This window comes from Dryobates pubescens, chromosome 9 (assembly GCF_014839835.1).
Source record: "Dryobates pubescens isolate bDryPub1 chromosome 9, bDryPub1.pri, whole genome shotgun sequence".
Taxonomy (NCBI): Eukaryota; Metazoa; Chordata; class Aves; order Piciformes; family Picidae; genus Dryobates; species Dryobates pubescens.
Window position 1 is genome coordinate 10,105,330 of NC_071620.1, and position 16,985 is coordinate 10,122,314.

The following is a 16,985-nucleotide window of genomic DNA, read 5'->3' on the forward strand; positions in this document are numbered from 1 at the left end:
ATATCTGACACCAAAGACAAAGTCTTTTAGGATAGGGATACTTAAATGAATTGTTCAAGGCTTTTAACTCAACTTGATCATATTACAATGAAGAAATTTAACCATAATCATAGAGTCAGTTGGAAAAGACCTCTAACATCAAGTCCAACTATTGGACCTAACACCACCATGGCCATTAAACCATGTCGCCATGTGCCACGTCTACGCACTTTTTGAATGCCTCCAGGGATGGTGACTCCACCACCTCCCTGGGCAACCTATTCCAATGCTTGACCACCCTTCCAGTAATATCAACCTTCTCTGAATGTCCAATTTAAATCTTCCCTGGGACAATTTTGGGCCATTTCCTTTCATACTATCACTTGACACTAAGGAAAAGAGACTTCACCCCATCTCCTTTCAGGTAGTTGTAGAGAGCAAGTCTCCCCTCAGCCTCCTCATCTCCAGACTGAGCTATCCCAGTTGCCTCATCTGATCCTCACAAAATTTTTCTCCAGATCCTTCACCAGCTTCATTGCCCTTCTCTGGACACACAGTGTCCTTCTTGTAGTGAGGGGCCCAAAACCGAGCAACTTTCTAGCCACTCTTCCCCGAGTCTGTAGAGTTGCATGGGGTTGCTCTGACCCAAGTGCCGGACCTGGCACTTGGCTTTGTTAAGGAAGGATGTTGACTTGCTGGAACGAGTCCAGAGAAGAGCAACAAAGTTGGTGAGGGGTTTGGAACATAAGCCCTACGAGGAGAGGCTGAGGGAGCTGGGGTTGCTTAGCCTGGAGAAGAGGAGACTCAGGGGTGACCTTATTACTCTCTACAACTACCTGAAGGGAGGTTGTAGACAGACGGATGTTGGTCTCTTCTCCCAGGCAAGCAGTACCAGAACAAGAGGACACAGTCTCAGGCTGCGCCAGGGGAGATTCAGGCTGGATGTTAGAAAAAAGTTCTATACAGAAAGAGTGATTGCACATTGGAATGGGCTGCCTGGGGAGGTGGTGGAGTCGCCATCACTGGAGGTTTTTAGGAGAAGACTTGACGGGGTGCTTGGTGCTGTGGGTTAGTTGTTTGGGTGGTGTTGGATTGGTTGATGGGTTGGACGCGATGATCTTGAAGGTCTCTTCCAACCTGGTTTATTCTATGTATATTCTATGTATGTATTAAACCTCATACAACTGACCTTGGTCCATTGATCCAGCCTGTGCAGATCCCTCTGCAGGGCCTTCCAACCCTCAAACAGGTCAACACTCTCACTCAGATTAGTGTCATCTGCAGACTTACTGAAGCTGCACTCAATTCCCTTGTCCAGATCCTGGATAAAGGTATTAAAAAGAACTGCCCTCAAAATATATATAACATAGTCCAAATAATATATGACATGGACTTAGTTTATTGTAACCAAGCTAGGTGATCTGGGAGATGGCATCTTTAAGCTTGTGATATTGGCCTGTGATGGTACACAACCTAAAGAAAAACATCTTTTTTTTCTAAAGATGCTCTCTTTTGAAAAACTTCTCTTGCTTATGGATGTTTTCTGATCTGTCAAACAACACTAAAAGAGCTATCTAAAACAACTTTGCAAACTAGCTTTAGAGTGTGTAGTGACAGGAGCCATTTGGCCCACTCAGATCTTGAAGTCAAATATTCATTTGCTGGCATCGAAAGTGAAAGATGGGTACTTCCACAGGTTGACTCTTCTCAAATGGGATGAACTGTCTCCTGTTTCTCTGCATTAATTAAAGATGAAGCCAAGCTTCCTAACACAGACTACATTCCAGTTTTAGATGATTACACTTGAATTTATTCTTCCCTTACACTTCCCCCCCCCCTTTTTTTTCCTTTTTAGTTTGGAAAGCAAATGTTGTCTTTAGTGGCAAACTTTTCCAGGTATATGCTGCAGGTATGTGCACCTACATATACGACTGTACTGATGCTGTGCTAGAATAGCTTTGTCACAGTGTAAGAAAAAGACTGTGCTTGCTTTGCTGTCTGAGACACAGACTGAGAGTGAAACTGATCCCACTAGAGCTCTTGCACACAACATGCAGTTGTCACACAATGTCACTATGCAGTGTAGGTCTCAGTACATGTTCAAAATAGAGTTGGGCATGGGCACTACTAATGAGACAGCAATATACCAGGCAGATCCTTTCTTTCTCTTGCATTTTGGGCTGTGCAGGTCTGTTTGGAAAGACAAGTATCAGTCTTCATGACAAATGTTAACAATGTTTGTATGAAAATGTTTTAGAATTAGTATTGTTTTGAGTTGAAGACATTTCTCCTTTTGGAAACACTTTATTGTCTAAGAACTGACATTATTATCTCTTCTCCCTGGATGAAGCTGTATTTTTTGCAACTGCAAAAATGTAGGGACTTACACCAGGAAGGAAAGAAAGCCCTTGGAAACATAACTTGAGATCTTGGCTCCACTGAGATCAATGTCAAATCTTCCACTGACTTCAGCAGGGCTGGGATTCCAGGCAGTGCTGATGAATTTGTGCATGCAGCTGTTACAGCAACTGTGAGCATCTCCGCTATGATTTCTGAACACATGAGACAGACTTCTACAGGTTAATTGGTATAAGCCTTCACTTAACCTAGTGTCTTCCCTTTTGTTTCCCTTTAGAAATATTACCCTTTTACAGAATGTAGCACAAATGAAAATTCTGCTGCTGCTGTTCTTTGTAACACTGGATGTGAATTGCACATCTTGAGCGGATTATCTGTTCTGTAGGAAGCACGAGCTAACACAGCCTGTTTATCTTTCATTGTGAAGTAATGGAACTAAGAGTTAAAGAGGGCAGGACAGGGAATTATGCACACTGCCTGAATAACCTGAGCATCAAGGTTTTCAAATCTACCTGTTCTGTAATTGTGGTTAAAGCTATCTTTAATTCCTCTTGGGTTTACATTTACCTTGTTTTGTTTCTGTACATGTGTTTGGGAAATTCCATTTAAACATTCACTGAAATGTGAAAAGAAAAAAAAAAAAAGGAAAAAAAAGAAAGAGTCAGTTAAAAAGCAAATGATACATGTGATAATGGAACACAAATACACTGAGAAAACATGGAGTGAATAATGAAGTACCTGGCACAGAGCAGAGGTGTTAAATTAGCACACAACGAATGCACACAGCTATTCTGCTAGCGAAACTTAAAATGATCAGAAGATCCCCTCAAATTAATGCAAAAAAAATAACCACAACAAAATTTCCTCAGACCCAGTACATCTCTTAAGAAAAATGAGTGAAAGTCCATCCCTCCCTCTACAAGAAGATGCTCTGAAATTCCTAGAGACAGACACTCCAGGAGTGATTAACAACAACATCAGTTGATCTTTGTGCAGTGTTTTAGAGATCGGTCTTTTCACTAAAGAGTGAGGTTAATAGATGCATCCAGATTACTCACTTTCAGCTGTTTCTAGTTTAAATAACTGTAAAATGCTATGTACAACAGCCATGGTTTGGAGGCATTGTTTCTACATTCCTTTTTTAATTTTAGCAGCTATATTTTTCCTCTTAATCCTTATAATAATCCTATTTTGAGGCACGCTTAATCATTTAACTTTGCTATTCTCTCAGGGAAATGATGGACTAAATTGCATGCATGTTATTAATACAAAGCACCATTGTGTTAGCTAATTTAGAATTTCACACCCACATCAAACAGGCACATGTCTATAATCTATTATTTGTGATCCTGCTCAACTGTACCCAGCGGACAGAGCATGCACTCCTGCTCTCCCTCCCTGCTGTGAGGGCAGCATCCCACCGTCAGGTCCCCTCAGGAACCCAGCCCTGCACACACTGGTACAGCATCATTTGAATCTCCCAGCTTCACAGCCTTTCTCCCTTACTGCTGTGCTCAGCTGGCTTCTCTTTTCTTTTTGGAAGTTAAAATTCCTTTGCTGCTCCTTGATTGCCATTGGATACACTCTGGTTTGGCACAATCTTCTCAGCTTAATTGTGATCATTTCTGGCCCAAGTTTGGGCCCCGTCAAGCCAACTCTCAGAATTTCTTTCAGAAAGGGGAAAAAAAGGCAAACTTAAACTCTCCTCCCAGCTGGTTTTGCTTTTAATTTAGGAATTAAGAGCATATATTTATTTCAAAAGGTTACAAGTCCCTTTTCTTCATTCTTGGCTCTCACATTCATTTTGTATTGCAATGGCTTCATTTTAAGCCTTGTGCAGTACAATGTTGTTTCTGCTGTAATGCTGTTTAATGTAGCAACACAAACCTGGCAAGTGACCCGAATTTCACAGATCAACTGCAAGCACACAGGAGATGTGGGGACCTGCAACAAGAATGTTTTGTTTCATCTCTTGATGTTCTAATTGCTGCCCATGATCCAACTGCTCCCCCATCTGACCTTGCAGGCAGTTTTCAACATTTATTCTTTGGAGGCTGTCTAGATGTTTGACATGCCTGCAATTTCTCTTGCTATAATGCATATTCAGCACCTGATCAGCTGCGTATCTCTGGGTGTGAGACAGTCTAAATGGAGTCATATCAAATGAATTATGTGATGTACAGGGTGTCTTCAAGTCTGTCATAAGCATAGTGTATAAGCCAGATTCAAAAGGCAAGCCTTACTCTCTGTTGAGTATTTTGCCTGGACCATCTGAAAAGTCAGATGTCTTAATAGAGGTTCTTTCTTAAATCAAGAAAGACTCTCTATCTAGAGTGGCTGGAATATTGGTACAGGCTTGCAAAACCTGCTGATGCTTTGAATATGTCAAGTGTCTTTCCTGTAACAGTTTTTTTTTTCCTAGCACTTTTCTTCAAACAACGATTCACTCAGAGACGTGGAAAGGGTGAGGATGAGTGTAGGGGAGGCAGCTATGAAACTGAGATAGTATCAGTTTCTTTTGCCAGTACTTTTACAATTCTCTGTATGTATGTTCATTGGATTCTGCATCCACCAGCCACTTTCTTGCAGGGCCACAGCAGACTGCTACCCACAAGGCTGTGTGCACGCCTTTCATTTCCTGTGGTTTATGTTAACTAGAGGACTAGCTGATTCTGGACTAGAGCATTTGTTTTCATCAAAAGTTCAAGGTCTACCTATGAGTATGGATCAGCCTAGCAGTAAGACTTAAAACTTTTGGTGACAGCTTTATTTACTCATGTTTCATGCACAGTATGTTCCTTATATTCCATCTGCCTTCTCCCTCAGAAACAGAAACCTTACATTCACAAAAAAATCAGCTTTACCAATGTATTTTTAGTATACATTGATACATTACCAAATGTAGGTCTGACCTGGAAGCCCTGCTACACAGTTAACTTCTGGGAATGAACAAACAAAATTAATGTGTCCTTTAGGAGGGGTCTATTTCTAATTTGTGACAGTGCTCTTTTGTATAAGAGGTGTACCCCCGTCAGTGACTGGGTCAAGGTGATTGGGAGAGCTTTCTTGAAGATCACCAAAGGAACCCCTCAGATGCACTTTCAAGTCCAGCAAGATGAGCCTTCTAGAGGGTGGGTACTCTCCTACCTCCTAGTCCTCAGGGGCAACGTCCTCTTTCTGTCTAGAGGCACTAGATAGGCTCCCTGCAGAGAAGATCTTTTGTAAACTTTCCCACCCACTGTTGCTGTTCTGGTGAACCTAGAACCCATGTCCAATGGCAAGAGGCTGTGAAGGTTTGGTGAGACCTTAAATGCACTTTTCAAAGCTAAATGCTCATATTCATTTCCACAAACAGAGAATTTACATAGAATAAACCAGGTTGGAAGAGACCTTCAAGATCATCGCGTCCAACCCATCAACCAATCCAACACCACCTAAACAACTAACCCATGGCACCAAGCACCCCATCAAGTCTTCTCCTGAATTCATAGCAGAGAATTCATAGCAGCTGCTTCCTAAACTTTGTTTGCTTACTCTGTCCTGGTATGTATCATGGACCAAGTTTTAGATACAGTCCATCTCATTCAAACATAGGAAGACATGCTGAAACAAACTGGACAAAGACAACACTGACCTGAATGAATTTTCTATCAGCTCTATAGCTGGCCATGTCTTAGCTTTAAATGAGAAAGCCACAGGGGACTAACTTGTTTCTTTCTACAAAGTCTCCTATTGCACATTTGCCTATAGATAGAGTCACCATAACCCCAAAATCACATCCCTGTCTGTGGGGCATGCTTTCAAGGTACACGATGTCCACTGATAGAATCTCGAGCTGAAATATGAAAATGCATGTGGCACTGGTGGCAAACCCTTTTATTATTAATGCTTCCATCACAAAAAACTAATGGAGCAACACATCTGGATTTGTAGCAGAAAACCAGGACTAAGGAAGTGAAATTACATTCTCAGGAATTAATTATTCACTACATGTGTACAACCAGCAGGAAGAGAACCACAGGCTGAGGAAAATATGTTCAAACTTACCAACAAAAATAGATACATGAAAGTATGATGTGAACATCAGCTACATTTCCTAGGCAAAAGCTCCACATGGGGGCCTGAAATCCAACTATATTTTCATTTTGACCTATTATCACCAGAAAAGACATAGAAACACAGCCCTGGAGGAAAGGGAGTTCAACATTTCTAGTCCATCTGGGCTTTCTTCTTATGGGTGGAAAATTCCTCTTCTCCCAAATGTCCTACAAGATTATATAGAGGGAAGTAAAGAGGGTAAATGGGAGATGCCCTGCATTAGAAGCAATGAAGCCATTGCAAGGAATCATCCAGACAAAAAGCCTGTACTCTGGAAGAACATGGAGATGTTTTTCCACTGCCTGCCTAGTGATTAGCTCACTATTATCTGCTCTAACTCTTCACAAGGCTGCTCCCCTTCCTCTCTTTCTCATTTTCCCTCTGAGCAGATCCTCTCTCATTTGCCATTACCCCTTATCCCAGGCACATCACTCTGTCTCTCATGCACACACATACACACACACAAATCTTGAAGACAGATTATGATCATGCACATGAATTAGTCTTCTTGAAGGCTGAAAGTAATGGAATATATGGGAAAGGTGCTAAAATGCTGTGGGTCTAGTTTGATGAAACAGTTGAGGGCTGCACAATGTTTGCCTTTAAGGGGATAAAGGAAAGAGTTACTGTGCTGCTCACAGAAACTTAAAAATGTAGGGAAAAAAAAAGAGGGAAAGTGCTGGGAAATGCTGTCATAGGAGTGCCCACTTTGAAGTTGTGCTAGGAAACCCATCCTGGAGTGTTTATGCCCCTGGGAAAATTCAGCCCAGATGTGACAGCAAAATCTGTGATGTCTGAGCCACAGTTACAAGGCCTTGCCATGAGGGAGCACTACATGAGTGGGAATGGATGAAACCAAACTACATTTCAATCAAGGAACCTGTGCTTTAAATCAAACAAATAAACTTGAGTCCCTACTGATGTCTCCAAGGATGGCCCCGGGGCAATGCTGTTCCATGAGAACAGAATTGATGCACTTGGCTTTCTATGGCATCTGTTAGAAGTCTGATGGCTGGGCCTGAACAAAAACATATCTGACTCTTGAATAAGGTTTAGGCTTGGCTCACAGATGTATGAAATTTTCTAGGCATATGTAAGCTTTGTAACTAAACAGGAAATGGTCTTCAGAATTACTTTTTGCTTATACACAATACAGAGTGTATATGTATGTGTATATGTGTGTGTGTGTGTGTATATATATATATATATATGTATAAAAAGGAATCTGAATTACATGCTTCTACATTCAAGCCCAACAGTGACATTACAAAGTTATTTAGCTTTTAGGCCATGAATAGTAGGTGCTTGGTAAATGCAGAAGTATATGGCATATGCAAAGGCATGTTTGTACTCTGCATTACAGCAAAGTGTGTATGAACTTGTGTGCAGGTGGCAGCTCACCATGGATATGAGGGGGTTGAAAACCTCATGATTTTTGCTAGCTCATTGAAGGTTGTCAGAGCACAGCATAAGGCAAATTTCAATCAGGCTTTGAAGAGGTTGTCATTAAGGTGGTTTCTATTTCCACAAATGAGGGCCGCTGTGGTAGCTAGAGGGAGCAGCTGCAAGTCCAGAGGTGGGCAGGCTAGAAACAGACCTCTTGAGTCAGACATTATCCATGGTAGATATGAAGAAAAATCACTTTACATATTTGCTAGCACTTGGAGCTGGTGGTCATCAAGTTCTGTTAAATGGGATTTCCCGGATGAGAACTATGATTCGTTTCTTTTCACACTGTAAGCCCACAGTTTAAAAGCAGGTCTTTTATCAAGGGGATTCTGCCAGTCATGAGGCATGGTGGTCCACAGACAACCTCAGAAGTCTCAAACCATCTGAATCACAAAATCAAGGTGGGAAAAGACCTTTGAGATCATAAAGTCCAACCTACCACCCAACACTATCCAATCACAGGTCTTTCCCTACTCAAATTTGGATCTGCTGCCCATGTACTAGGACCAGAGAACTGCTCATGATAGAGTACTGCAGCTCTCCTTCTGGAAGAACTCTCTCTTCTCTTTACTTTTCTTTGTAACTCATGCACTTGGGCCTGTAGAACAAAGGGTTTCTGCCCAGGGAGGTGGTGGAGTCACCGTCCCTGGAGGTGTTCAAGAGGGGAATGGACGTGGCACTTGGTGCCATGGTCTAGTCATGAGATCTGTGGTAACAGGTTGAACTTGATGATCTTTGAGGTCTCTTCCAACCTTGGTGATACTGTGATACTGTGTGATACTCACACCGGAGAGACCACAGGGTTTGTTGTGTCATGGACTGTTCCTGTTTAGCTGTAGGAGAGTTCAGCTCTGCCACCTAAACCCATTGTCTCCTCTTCAGCCCAGCAGTGTCCTGGTTTCACACAACCTGCTCTCAGAAACAATCCCCGTCCCCCACAGACGGGTGGGAAAACAACCCCAAAAAACTCCCTCTGGGCTGAGGTAAAGAATTTGCTGAGATGATAATGTTATACAATTACCTTAGCAGAAGGTGTGTGGGTTTTCTTTTGTTTATTGAACTTAATACTGGCCTATCAAAATCATGTTTGGGTTTGTCAATAAATTATCTACTATCCAAGAGTAGTGGAATATTCTGAAGCTAGCCATATTAAGCACCAAGCAATCACTATAATTCATATTTGAATATTATTTTAATATTCATTCTTTCTCAACAACACTGGTTTCACAGTCTGCCCCTTTTCCTTTCCACCCCATCCCATTTTCCCCCTTTTTCCCCTCAAAACCCAGAGCACCTGGGCTCTCTTGGAGTCTCCTCCCACCCCAGGTGTGGCCACTTTGCCCTCCCCGCCCACTCCCCTTTTTAATCCCCCCCAGGAAAGGCAGAAGCCCTAAGCTGAGCCCATTATGGGCTGAGGGATCCTCCTCTCATCACAGGTGAGTGCCCATGGTGCACACTGGGTGATGGTGGTGGTGACAACAAAGGCCGGGGGGCCTGGTGGCCCCCCGGCTAGGTAGGGATAGGCTCAATGACTCCTCCAGTATCATCCATGGGTGCTGGCTGGGCTTCCTTCCTGGGGCTGAGCTCCTGTGTGTGGTATGTGCATTCAAAGCCTGGAAGCTGGCTGCATCCAGAGCAGCGTAATCAGCAGGTCAAGGAGGGGATTCTGCCCCTCTGCTCTGGTGAGATCTCACCTGCATTTCTGTGTCTACCTGGGGTCCTCAGCACAGGAGTGATATGGACCTGCTGGAGAGGGTCCAGAGGAGGCCACAAAAATGATCAGGAACCCCTCTTCTGTGAGGACAGGCTGAGAGAGTTGGGGGTCTTCAGCCTGAAGAAGGCTGCAGAGAGAGCCTGTTGTGGCCTTTCAGTACTCAAGGGACCCTATCAGAAAGCTGAGGAGAGACTTTTTAGCAGGCCCTGTTGTAAGAAGAGGTGATGGCTTTACACTAAAAGAGGGGAGATTCAGGTTAGAGCTAAGGAAGAAATTGTCTATGCTGAGGGTGGTGAGACACTGGCCCAGGCTGGGCAGGGAGGTGGTAGATGCCAGGTCACACCATATGAACCTGCCCTCTCTCCAGCCAACATCCTTGCAGTGGGGTGGGGGTGTTTCTAGGTGAAGAAGAGCAGTGCCCTCCTGCCAAGGCACCAGCTTAATTCCCTGTACACTGAGAAGGTCACACCAGGACCCATGCTCCTCCCAACCTGCAACTTTGATGTTAATACTGCATAAGAAAATGCCTCAATCATCTCAGTAGAATCTTGCATAGACATTTCTATCCTTAGCTTATTTTTACCTACAAGAGTCTAGGGTAAAGACCAGATGGCTAAAGAAACCATTTCAAATTCTAACCATCACAGCTGCCTTCATTTTATACATCTAGTGGACATAAATTCCTGTCATCTTACTTTATGTGAATGGCAGGATTTATTAGAGCAGACAGGTCATTAAGTAATTTTTTTTTCTTTAATAATGTCTTTGATTCAGTGAACTCAAATTTATGCTCTGTTATAGTGTGCTAACAGCTATTTTTTTGGCTAGGAAAGTCAGCCATAAATCTGAATTTAATAAACTGACAATAGATCTCAACGTGAAAGAGATTCAAGGCACTCATTTTTCCAGTTATCTAAAAGAAGTGAATCTTTGCATAATTGCAAGCAAGTCTAATTGCAAAATAAGAGCATATTCTCTCTGAAAATATCTCATTGATCACAATATGCAGTACTGCTTCACGTGGACATTATTTTAAAAGCCACCCAGAAAATGCCCTGGTCACCAGTAGCAGTGTGCCCTTTTCACCTGCCAAAAGGGAAACACAATTTGGGACTGTTCTCTCATGAACACAGCTGTTCACAGATTCAGAGACTTACAGATTGTGTTGGGTTGGAAGGGACCCTCAAAGGTCATCTTGTCCAAACTCCCTGCAGTAAGCAGAGGATGCCTCCAACTAGATAAGGCTGCCCAGGGACACGTCAAGTCTGATCTTGAATGTCTTCAGGGACAGGGCTTCGACCACACTCTTGGGCAGCCCGCTCTGTTATTTTACTGCTGTTATTGTAAGGAACTTCCTTCTTATGCCTAACCTAAATCTACCCTGCTCCAGTTTAAAACCACTTAGTATGTACACATATCTGGGTGTGCTCTGTCCTTCCCCTGCCACCCTATTTCTCTGTAAGCACACACAGAGGAAAAAGACTTAGAGCTGGAGATGCATGGTGGAACGGACTGCCCAGCAAAGCTGTGGAATGTTCACTCCAAGATTTGAAAACCCAGATGGATAAGAACCTGAGCAACCCGGTTTTGCTCAGAGGCCTGCCCAGTTTTGAGCAAGTGGTTGAGCTTGTGTCCACAAGAGGTCACATCCAACTTAAATTATCCTTCTGTTCTGTGAGTTTGTCAGCTACCTGTTCTGTCCTTGCCAATGAAATGTTTCTGAGATCCAGGCACACTACCACAGCATGTCTAACAAGAGGGGATCACTGACAAAGCCAGGCAGACATAGTTCAGGGAGGTGGTGGAGTCACCGTCCCTGGAAGTGTTCAAGAGGGGATTGGACATGGCACTTGGTGTCATGGTTTAGTAGTCATGAGGTCTTGGGTGACAGGTTGGACTTGGTCTTTGAGGTCTTTTCCAACCTTATTGATTCTATGTGTGTCTCACTATATATAGTATGTACATATGCATAGGGGGGGGGGTGTGTGCATGTTTGTGGAGGTGTCCCTGTGCATGTGTGTTTGTGTAAACTTTTTTGCCCCCCCCTGCTCAAGATGTTAAACAAATTCTCCTGCACAGAAGATGGTTGGGACCTATGGCTGGCTGCATGTATCACTGAATGGTCAAGTCTTTCAACATGCTCAAGCAAAATGCAGAAGCAATGAAGACACAGTTTCCAGATTCACAGAAGAAATGTTCACACACAGGTCGTACCATTCCAGGTTCTGGTCATCCCAGTGCATTGAGCAGTGAATAGTTCATTCCATCCTGTCTTGTGCTTAAAGGACTTGAATGAGGCATTATGTGAGGGATATGCATGCTGCATATGGGGATCACTCAAAATGGTGTGTTTTAATGACCTTGTTCTGATTTCTGAAATTCCCCCAGGGAATGTCAAGTACACGAGGGGCTGTGCCTCCCAGCCAAGTCTTAAGCAGATCTTTTAGGCCATATAGAAATTAAACACTTCATGTGCATCAAAGGACACTGTGTAGCTCCAAAAAGCCTTGGTTGGTAGAATGCCTTTGTGAACTTTATTAATACCTGCCATTTTGTTCACCATCTTCAATGGTGTGACATCTGCCACTTTAAAGGGAGAGGGCATGTGTTGAGCTGCTTCAGGGCACTGTAAAACAAAAAACCACAAAACAGATCAAAATACAAGACATCAACCTTTTCCTACAGGTCTGGCCTAGATTAGACTCCTGTGCAGCAAGAGCTGAGGAGGCAGAAGAATCGCAATCAGAAAGGGAAATTTCTTGTATCTATGATGTGGCAGAAGACAGAGTACTCATTGCTGTCAGTTGGACCTGCCCTCAGCCCTCCTGGAGACAGTCATAAGGGTAGGAATGTTACCCTTCAATATCTGAGCCCTAGACTTGAATTTTCTTTTCACACCTCCAACTTTCAAGAACCCCAGTGAATCATACTGTCTGGCAGTAAAAAGGGAAACTAAAAAATGTCAAATGTGTCGGTGGCTTTTTCACCTTATCTCTGTTGTTCAGACAGGAAGTAGGAGTGCATCCTACTCATGGTGCAGACAAGGAAGACAGCTGCCTCCAGGGTCTCGTCATCAGGAGGGACTGCCCCTTTCAGAGAACCACAGGGTTGTTTTCTTTTCTCAGTATGGTTTTGTTTTCTGGTCTCTCTTCTGCCGATCCAACTCATTCTTTGAGAGGCAACATTTTCAGGGTTTCCTCTCTACTAAAATTTGGTCATTTCAATCCACATTTTGAACTGGATCTGTCTATGCTCAAATCACAGGGAGTGGTTGAGATGTAAAATATTTCATTTTAAATTGTAAAGCCTGATTGTCATCTCACTTAAGGCAGTAGGTTAGGAACTGGTTGAAATTCATGCCACACTGGGTAAAAGAGCTTAGAACATATTAATGCTTTAAGTAAAGGGATAAAACAGCCTCCCTGAAGCTAGGCTGATTTCTTCTCAGGTAAGTCAGTTAAAATGTCTTGCAGCCACATTGTCACATTGCTTGAAATGAAAATCATTTGAGATCCTCCATGAATATTTGTTGCCCCAACTACATGGCAAGTAAGCCTGCCCTCAATGGGGACATGGCCTGCTAGCTGCTCTCTGGCAAAATCCTTTCATTCCATGCACAAATACATTCCCACTTGGTAAGGTTCAAAATGTGTATGCAGTACAAAGCTAAAGTACCTGGCATCATGCCATAATCTATGGGGTGATAAGGGTTGCAAAGAGCTGGAGCACCCTATGCAGAGAGCTGCAGGGTCATCTACTCATATCCCTGGTGTGAAAAACTACAGAGTACCCTCAGACAGACAAAGTTATTTCTTCTCTTCAGGAAGATTGACACTTGCTGCCCAGTCCAAAGCATCCTTGTTCTAGAGACTACAGTTAATAACATAAAGACACCAGTCAGTGTTTAGACCAGTGATGTCTTGAGCAGATTCTCTCCTTGGGTTTGGCCTTTCTTTAAAGCTGAGGTTGAATTTCTCAGGGCCATAAATAAGCTCCCACAGATAGGAAAGTAGCGTTTGCCACCCAATTAGCTTGTAATGGCTCTTCAAACAGTTGTTGGTGATAGTAATCTGGGCTCGAAGTCTTGGCATGTAAGGGATGCTTGTGATTGTATCTCATGTTGTCTCATATTGGCTGAAGGCATAGAGGCCAGGGGTCATGTAGTGCTATCACAAACTAAGGCTTCCTCAGATGTGTACCCTATTGCCCATGTGCTGAGCTTCTTTAGTGAGATCATGCCAAAGCTCAGGCTAGAGAATTATCAGCTTTCTGAAAGAACTGCATTATAACACTGTGGACAAAGCACTCTTACGTGCTTTGTGCTGTGCAAACTGAGACCAAGTGGTAAATGTGTCAGTTTAGGAGTGTTCTGGACTCAAGAAGCAATGGAATGTCCTTTATATCATTTGTAATGAGAGTGTGTGGATTAAAATTATATGCATGTAAGGAAAAAAACAACTTACCAGCCTTCCTATTTCAGAGCTGGCAAGGCTTCTTACACAGACCTCTATTCAGACAGTGCAGGGGAAGAGGAATAGGGGACTTTTTTGTTCAACTCATATGACATGGTGTGTATTTCCAACACAAAAAGCAGGACAGAAAATGAACTCTATCTGAGGCAAAAGATTTAGAAGAGAAAGGGAAGCATGAATGCAGGATGCTGCCTTAACACAAAGGCAGGAAAAAGGAACACTTTCAGTCATTGACAGAACATGCATCTTTATGGGTGTTAACAGAAACTTCATGTGATGATGCCTATTATGACATCCTAGCCAGTACAGCTGGCATACAGGCATTAAAGGATGAAGCTGGATGAACAGTGGGATCTATGAAAAAATCTTTAGAGCGTGTTTCAAGATCAAATTCAGGCATTTTGGGGAAGATCTGAGACTGACAACCTAGCAGGGTTGAAAACAAGGAAATTCCAGCTGAAGAAATTCAAATCTAGACATCATCTAAAAATAACTGCAGACAGCTATCCGATGTCCAGGAGAGAAATGAGGAGTGGTCTGTCTAAGTTGGTCTCCTTTTCTCCATGAGCTGGCAAAATGTAATGCTGGAGAGGAGACTGCAGAAAAGGTCACTGTACAACTTTGCCACAAAGATGGATGCAACAAAACATAAACTGATCAAATACTATTTGCTACCTCAGGCTTAATTCCCATGTACCCCTGCTAAGAAATTTCAGCTGCCCTTTTCCCTCTATGTAAATTCCATTCTCCACACAAAGTACATGCTATGCAAAGCACCAGAATAATCTTCACCATGCTTCTCTTTCCCTCTGAAGATAAAACTCGCTCTAGTTTTTTTGTTACTCTACAAGAGCTCTCCCCACAAACTCGCAGTGCTTACCTGTCTGCTGTGCTTAAGCCCTTTTATTTGGTTTCTGTCCAACTCATGCTTCTGTTTTCCCCTTTCCACCTCTCACCTCACTCTGTAATGCAAGCCCAGACCTACCTTGGCTTTCTTTTGTCTCACCTCTGATGACACTTGACCAAACCTGGCTGCATATATGTTTCCACACTCCTCTTTGCTGCCCTCATGAGCTTCTCCTGCTATAAGCTTTCATAGCAACGTGCACAGTCTGAACACTTCTCTACTCAGTTTTTTCCTTTTTTCCCTAGCAGTCTACTTCATGACCATCCATTGTTAAACCTACTGCAGACAGGTAAATTCTCCATCATCTCCCAGCCCTGACAGAGACAAGCATTATTTTCCTGCTATCACTGTCATAGAAGCCACCTTTTCACAACAGTGTGTCTTCTCTCATATTCCTTTCTCCTTCTCTTTCTTTTCCTCCCCCTTTCTGCTCTTCTGAATAACCTTGTACCTGAGCCCTTTGCTCCCACATTGCTCTCAGCCATGACCCTCCTCAGATTGTGCCTCCTGAGAGACTTTGGGGAGTTTCTCATCTGCTTTGCACCCTCACTCATATTTAAATGCAAGCGCTGGTGTGGTGATGACAAGCTGACCATATCGGTGTTTGTTTCTCTGCACTTGTGTCTTTGTGCTATCTGCAACTATGCTGCAATTTTCCCTCTCACCCTAAAGGGGCATTTACCAAGCCATGTTTTCCCTCTTTGTTTCCCGCGTTGCTTAACTCCCCCTCCAATCGTGACCAAGTCTCTTTCAGTATTACCCATTACTCCTGGACACAACCCCTCACCTGGCATTCATGCATCTTCCAGTCTGTCAGCATCTGTGCTCAACCTTTTCTCCTTTCTCCCTATTAATAGCTTTGCTGATGCTCTCTTGGTGCTGTGATTCTTTCTCCCCCTTTTCCCACTGCAAGTTTTATACTGGCACTGGCTCAACTGCAACAACTGTTCCTCCAAGAGCAGGCTGACAACTGCCACTATGAGTTTGTTCTCTCCTTTTTCCATTCACCCATTTCATGCAGCACTTATCACAGTGGGCTTCTGGCCCATGAGCAAGCACTGCACTGAATGCAAATATAATCACATGGCTGTGGAAGTTGTTCCTGCCATTCATAGGAACAGTTAACTGCTTTTTGTTAATTAACTTTTTACAGCCATGAAGTTTTGTGGCAACCTTTATGCTGCTTAAGACCAACCCTCTCCTGCAGGAATGGTTGAATAATAGCACCAGCTGGATGTGTCATAATTATCACAGCCTCAGCACTGTGGAAATATAAGACTTCTGGTGGGTGGAAGCCGTTGCCTTTCTTTTCCCGTGTGCCTGGGCTTATCACAGGATGTCATTCAAGGTTAAAAAGCTTAGCATCCCTGCTGATCATGCCTTTCCCCCTGGAAAAAACATGTGATGGATATGATCAAAAAGGGTTGTATTTCAGCTGCACAGTCTGTTCAGGCTTGTCCTTCTTTACCTTACCCATGGTGTCCCAAAACTAACATGTGACCCTGTGCACGAGGGATTAATATCTGGGATTCCATTTTAGTGACACTGAGAGCATCAGATCATTGTTGTGGGCCACTTGCTCAGAAAGGTGGAAGCAAATAAGTAGAAACATGGTGATACTGCAAGCCTCGCACCAGGGAAAGAGGCTCTGCTCTTAGATGCTAACACATAAAATTTCCATCCTCTGTGTCCTCCTGTCTGTCTATTCAAAGGCATTTCTGTTCAAGTGCTGTTTTCTAACATAAACATTGCTGATCTCATATTTGTATTTCCTTACCGTACCTTTCCATTCTATATCTGCTGTTAAATTCAGCCAAGGTCGGGTACAAAAGGGGAATGGTTTAGACTTCTTACCCAGACTAGCACTAGAATGAATGTTTTGAGTAAAGATAATGTATTGCAACTCCTCTTAAACTTTCTACGCTAAGTATGTGCTTGGAAAGACTGCCTTGCTCCCCTAGAGGATGTGGTTTTACCTAGATTTGGGATTGAGGCCTCGCATAATCTA